The sequence below is a fragment of the Perna viridis genome, chromosome 1 (assembly GCF_037379345.1).
Source record: "Perna viridis isolate PV_CMFRI_1.1 ecotype Kerala chromosome 1, ASM3737934v1, whole genome shotgun sequence".
NCBI lineage: Eukaryota > Metazoa > Mollusca > Bivalvia > Mytilida > Mytilidae > Perna > Perna viridis.
In genome coordinates this window covers 41,002,053-41,008,878 of record NC_142445.1, presented here as the reverse complement: position 1 = coordinate 41,008,878, position 6,826 = coordinate 41,002,053, and the positions used below count along the sequence as shown (strand labels likewise).

General features: G+C 30.4%; 1 long non-coding RNA gene across 1 annotated transcript in view; it reads right to left on the bottom strand.

The window, feature by feature from the left end:
* The window catches only part of LOC148628778 (uncharacterized), a 38,642-nt gene that overhangs the window by 3,255 nt on the left and 28,561 nt on the right, over positions 1-6,826 (bottom strand). The window contains exons 7-8 of the long non-coding RNA XR_015924439.1: positions 6,078-6,194; positions 5,207-5,419 (exon numbers count right to left, since the gene is read on the bottom strand). This is a non-coding gene — a long non-coding RNA (uncharacterized LOC148628778). The remainder of the gene's footprint in view (positions 1-5,206; positions 5,420-6,077; positions 6,195-6,826) is intronic.

The following is a 6,826-nucleotide window of genomic DNA, read 5'->3' as shown; positions in this document are numbered from 1 at the left end:
ATGTCAATGTGTCGACCTCAAGCTCTATGACAAACATAACAAGAGGCTCCCAGGAGCTTGAATCTCTCTCCTGGTTAAATTTTGTCTTTCAATGGCAATACATTTATCACGAGGTTTACTAATAATTTTGGCCTACGATGACTTTGATGGAACTGATCATAAGGATCAATACAAGGCTTAACAGATGAAAATAACGAAAGGACCACAGGTAGATCTCATCATGCTGAACAGTTTTACCCGGTTATAATTTGGCTAATGGGTTTTGAGATATATTGAAAAACTACAGCTTGACCCCTGTTCTATTTTTAGTAACGGTGACAAAGTTTTTTGACGGATCAAAAATCTAAACAGAACTTTTGTGCAAGATACCCCAAGGAACATCAATACAAAGTTTGATTCCAATCGATCAAGTAGGGTAAGAGAGAAATTTTTTTAAAGAAATAACATTAAAAAAAATGAAAGAAAAAACGTCGAAAAAAGTGCAATAACTCCTAAATGGCTTGACAGATTAAAATGAAAATATATATGCAATATATAGTCTAACCCCTATGTTCTATTTTCATTACCGGCGGCCATGTTGTTTGACGGATCAACAATCTAAACACAACTTTTGTGAAAGATGCCCAAAGGAACATCTGTGCAGTTTCATATAATTCCGCTAAGTAGTTTCTGAGAAAGGAGAAGATTTTTTTAAAAAATTGTTAACGACCACGACGACGGACGACGGCGACGGACGCCAATTGATGGCAATAGCTCACATGGCCTTTGACCAGGCAATACATCGTCGGGTGAGATCGCGGTAGTGCCGCTGAATATATCAAGTGGGACAACACCTATAGTCAATGCACACGTCAACATGACATTGCATGTATAGAATAACATTTCTGAAAGTCTCCTGCATAGTACAATTCAATTATGTCAGCAGTCTTTACAAAAGTTGAAATCCAAATCAAACGATATTCAAGTTTTTCGTTTGCAAGTCAACATAAACAGAAGGAAGCAATTTTTGTTAACAATTTTGATTTCATATAAATATATATTAATGAATAAATGTAACAATAAAATTTATGTCGTATTATAGCAGATTCATTTAGCTTTCAATGCATGTTCATTTTGAGTAAATTAAGTACATGTACATACAGATAAATACAAAAGGAAAAACAAGAATATACAGATCTCAAGGTATCAAAAGTGTTTATGACAATCAACAGATTTTAATGTTTTGATGATGTTCATCTCAATCACTTTGGTATAATATGATATTTTAACACAGTAAGGAGTGCCAAGTTGTATATGAAAGCCAGTAAAACTAATATGTATACCATTTATCAATATTTCCAACATCCAGATCTAATGACATAAATCTTACTAACTTAAAAAATATGATGGATTGAACTACAAGAGTCAAATGTTGATAATCACTCAAAATATTCTTACATAAGTAACCTGACAAAATAGAATATATTAAATATAACAAGTTAGAAGACCATAACAAAATACGTATGAACTATAAGTCTTTATGGTACAGAATATAATCATTTTCTTCCGAGTTGCTCATTTACTTTTGTTACTTTGTATGTATGATTTTAGTTACTTTATATTCTTTGTTGTGTATGTCTGTTTTCCATGTCTGGTCTTTGTCCCTGGATTACGTTCTTTTGATTACCGCTATAACCTTGGTTCCCTTGATTACTCTTTATAAGTTAAGTTGTATAACTTAAAGAGTAAAAAAAAATACAAGTTACAAGCAAGTTAGAGCAATAAAGGATTCTTCAATAATATTTGTTTTTATTAATATACGGTGTATAAAAATCAATTGCACTTGGAGATAAGTACCTACATTGAATCATAATACTAAGAAAACAATATAATAAATTATGAATTAACACATCGTATGACATGACATAGCATTATAAAGATGTTCACTGCTCATGTCCAGTCATTTTTATGTCAGATTGTTGTACTCCTCTACCCATTTCATTGCATTGATATTTTTTACTTAGTGATCCCCACTTTTATTTTCATAATTTGATTAAACACATTTTAACATAATATTTCGACATTTTTTTATGCAATTCTTGTTATTTCTTCTGCGTATAAAGCCTTTTAAGACAAAACCTATGGAAAATCATGTGAAATTTTCCAAGGCTTATGTTTCAAAAAGAAGCACACTGACCCATCATTTTTTTTCTACATTCTAGCATAAAAAGATCTTAACAGATTTTACAACCCTCTAAAATCCTTATAATCTTTAAACACAGCAGTGAATATCCTTAAGGAAAACAAAACAAATAGATTTTTTTCTCAGATTAGCTCTAATGTTCTATGTAAGCTGTAGGTTCATGACCTTGTAAAAGGGATTACTGATAGTAATTTCTTATTAACGCATTAGGTTAACCATATGGCAATATTCCAAGTATTAAACAGGATCCAGCTTTTCAGAAGTACAAATACTCTTTCTGCAATTTAATTGTTGTAGACAAGCGATAAACTTATATTTTAAAAGTTTTCAAATTATCAAGTAAATGGAGCATTTTGGCACTTTTCAAGCATTAAGACAAAGGAGGCACAACAGGAGAAGTTTTGTGCAGATGGGCTTCATTTCAACGGCCAGCTGTTATTACTCAGTACTGTTTCGATTTGTTACCTTGGTAAACTATGCAAGACATATTAATAGTTTATTATAGCAAGACTTATTTGCCTAGCCAATTTCAATTTTAAGTGCAATCACTTTACTTTTGTTTTTATAACAAGTTTAAAATTAAAAGTCTTTTTGTTTTTTTTAAGTAAAAGTATATGATACTCCAATTATTAGTTAAGTAGGACAAATTGGTATAATGTAAAACAGATTTCTACCAAGAGAGCTCTATAAATCACTCACTAAGCTAGCTAGATTTGTGTTGAAATTGGAACTGGTCTATTAAGAATCAGTTACAGATTACACAGCCAACCTAAGATTTTTATTTCCATTTTGAGATAAGGTACATGAAGAGTTATCGTTCTTTATTTCCTTTGATAAAGTTGATGTTAGTTTGAGATTAATGTATTAAAAACACAGATTGCAAACTTTGCAATAAAATAAAACAAAATACTCCTACCCGTCTCTTTGAAATATATTTGTAGTTATTGATATATTAACTCAATCTAAAAAAGAGCCATTAAGCAAACAAAGACCATCCAGCTCTTGAATGGTATAAACTTGTCATTTACACCATTTACAATCTTCCCATTCCCAATTGTCCTTAAACCCACCCCGCCCCCATAGAAACCCCCCGCCCCATAGAAACCCCCCACCCTCATGAAATCCCAATTGCATATTTCTTATCAGTTATTTTATTTTTCAACATTTAAATTATCATTTGTAATTTCATATTAATGAATACTTTCCCGTTCAATTTCTCTTCCTTTCCATTCAAATTCTCCACCCCCCTATATAAATACCCATCCCCAATCCGCATTCTCCATTCATCCATATGCCATTAAATGGGAAATTTTCTGTATTCTTTCAATATTTGAAATCACAAATCGATAGATTTCCAATGTACGCATACAATTACTGAAATTCTGTACACTTTGTACATTTACAAAATGGCTGACGGTAAGCTACATACCTATTGTGAAATCCTGTAGCTCGATTATTATTATTTAAAAAAAATGTTCTAATTATAATAGCTTCTATCAAATTTGTCAATAAAAAACGCTGGTATTCTACATTCTTTATACTTTTTTTCGCTAAATCTACATAGCCATTTATAATTAAGGTATACATTTTTTTTTAAGTATTCCTTCTTTTCCGTTCAATATGCACAATATCCACTCCCCATCCATATTCTCCATTCATTCATATACAATAAAATGGGAAGAATTTTCTGTACTCTATCAACATTTGAAATAACAAATCGATGTGGCTGAATGTACAATTAAGACCAAAAAAAAAAAAGATTTTATGATACCACAACGAGGTTGAATTACATAAATGCATCTCGCAGCTATGACGATGATTTTGGACATATTAATGTCTATAATATGCTTCTACCGAATTATTTCTCTTCCCAGATTTCTATGTAGGAGATAACTTATAAAATTACAATATGTCCAAAATGTTCAATAAGTTCGATTAAACATTAGATGTAAGATTCCAGAATTTTTAATTATTGAAAACATTGATAAAAGCTATCATAAATGGAAAACGCTTATATTCGGGCTGCAAGATTTCAGAACTGGTATGTAGCTTACTCTCAGCCATTTTGTACATGTACAAGGTGTACAGGATTTCGGCATCAACGAATATATTGATTTTGGACTAGAGAATACAGCACTTCATCAATGGAGTATACAAGAAAACACCTCTCTGAAGACAGTTAAATTGAATTATCATCCACCTGCAAGATATTTGAAGAATTGTGGTCCAAATCTAAGTTTATTAAAATGCTGTTTCGACGGGAGGAAAATATTGTATATGCCAATAATTTGAGCCTTCCTTCATTCCAATATATGTTCGATTGTATTAAGAATAATGTGTGTCGCAAATTAGACGATTTTTTTGCTATAGTAAGCATTTCATGCTATTTCATGTCGGAAGAGTCAGTGCTTGACTATATTTTAGCTATGATTCCACCGTCAGAAAAAAAGTTATACTTAAAAGCAATGCATACCTTAATTAAAAAATGGCTATGTAGGTTTAGTGAAAAAAGGTATACACTTTAACCTTTGTTCAATAAACAAACTAACCCTTATTATTTAAAGCAAACTTCAATATCATTGAACAGTAATGTCTCTAATAAAACAATATGAAGTAAGTTAACAAACAAAGCCTTCTTGATTGCTTATAAAAAAACTATTTTGAACCCACAATTAGGTATTAATTAATAAATGCATCCCGCTATTAAGATTAGGATGTTGAACATTTCAATGTCAATATTATAATCATATCGAAGCATTTCCCTTCCCAGCTATCTAGGTAAGAGGTAACTTACATTATGTTCAAAATGTTCAATGATTTCTTTACAACATTATGAAAAAAAATCTTTTTACTTTGTTGATTAGAAAAAATGTCTTCTGAATACTTTAATCTGCAGAGTTCATTATTGTTTTTTTCCAAAACTGAAGTATTCTTTGTGATCAGAATTAAATTGGTAACAAACAAAACCAAATGTATATCTCAAATAATCAATATGATCATTGAACAGAAAACTTTCGTTTATACCTAGGCAAAATCCGTGTGTTGTTCACAACTGGTGCAATGTGTGCCATCTTTCTGCTGTCTTGTGGAATAATGTAAATGGAGAATTTCTATCATTATCTGTCTATACGATACAACTATCTTTGTCGTTTAATCCATTATATTAAAGATCGGGAAGGACATTTTCCAGTCATTGAGAGGACGGCACACAAACAAATCCTATGATCATCGTGCATCCTAACATAAAATAAAATATGAAACAAACAGTGTCACACTTATTCACAATTGATCTTTGACGATATACACATATATATATATATGAAATCCATATCTCTCAAACCTGTGCATTGGGGACAAAATCAGAATATTTAAAATTGCGTGTATGTATTTTAATGGTTTTAAATTGTGGAATGGATTGATATTCATTTTGACGAATCTGAGTTTTGTGAATACATAATTGTCAGGACATGTAATGTAGAATGTGTCGTGAAAAAGATATCACGCTTCGTAGAGACATTTATAATATCCCTGTTTACATTAACTGACATTTGTATGTAATGTGAAATTCGAATTATGATCTGACGATGCTAAAGTACATTATTGATTGTTTGATAAGAAGAAATGCTATATAGAAAAAAGCAGCCCTATTAGGGTATACAAGAACTTATGTTTTAGTGAGTATTAGAAAGCAACGCCATTATGCAAATATTCTCTAGATTTCGCTCAGGACTTTAGGGAAACCTTTCCTAGAAATGTGCTAGAAACATAATTTTACAGTATATTTTAAATCAGGCCTTTATATAAAACAATAAGTATTCTTCTTTTTTTTTAGGATATAAATATAAGTTTCTATTAGCCATTTGTCCTATCTATTCAACATTGTACTTCAATTTACCTGTTTTTTTAGCATAAAAATGAAGTAGATAGCTATCCCAGTTGCTTCAGTTTCTTCATTTTCAATTCTTTTTTTTTCAACAAATGTTCCAAATAAACAGTGTCATTTTCCTCGACTCTGCAAACAAAAAGAATTCTGTTTATGGAAGACAAATATATAATATAAATTTCATAATTTGTATTCAACAACACAAGACAGGGATTTTTGTTGAAAAAATTTATATTTTTCAAAATCAAATTCTAACCTAAAATGGGTCATTTAGGCATCGGCCCCCATGATGAACTTTTTGAAAATTTTGATCTGATTTCGTTTTTCTAAATTCTCTTTCAAAAATTTACTTATATGAAATTTGATTTAAAAAAAAAAAAAACAGACAGTGATTTTCGTGCTGAGTAAGTGTTTCTATTTACAAATGATTTTCAAAATAAGACCAAAATATAAATTTAGGCTGAATAAAGCACCTCAGTGACCGTTTCGAAAAATGATAACATTCAATAGTGATTGAATTGATTAATTAATTCAGCAACGATGTTAGAATTGTAATACACAGATAGTGCTTTAATTGTACAAGTAATCAATCATTTTTTTTTTGTGCGATGTACATTGTTAAAAGGTCTTTATGTTTGGTTCAATGTACAGGAGATTTTTTTTACTTATACTTGGCATTCATGACGTTAAATTTAAATTGTAATTCGATTAATTACAATTGCAAAATATATGTAATTCATTTAATTAAATGTCCGAACTCA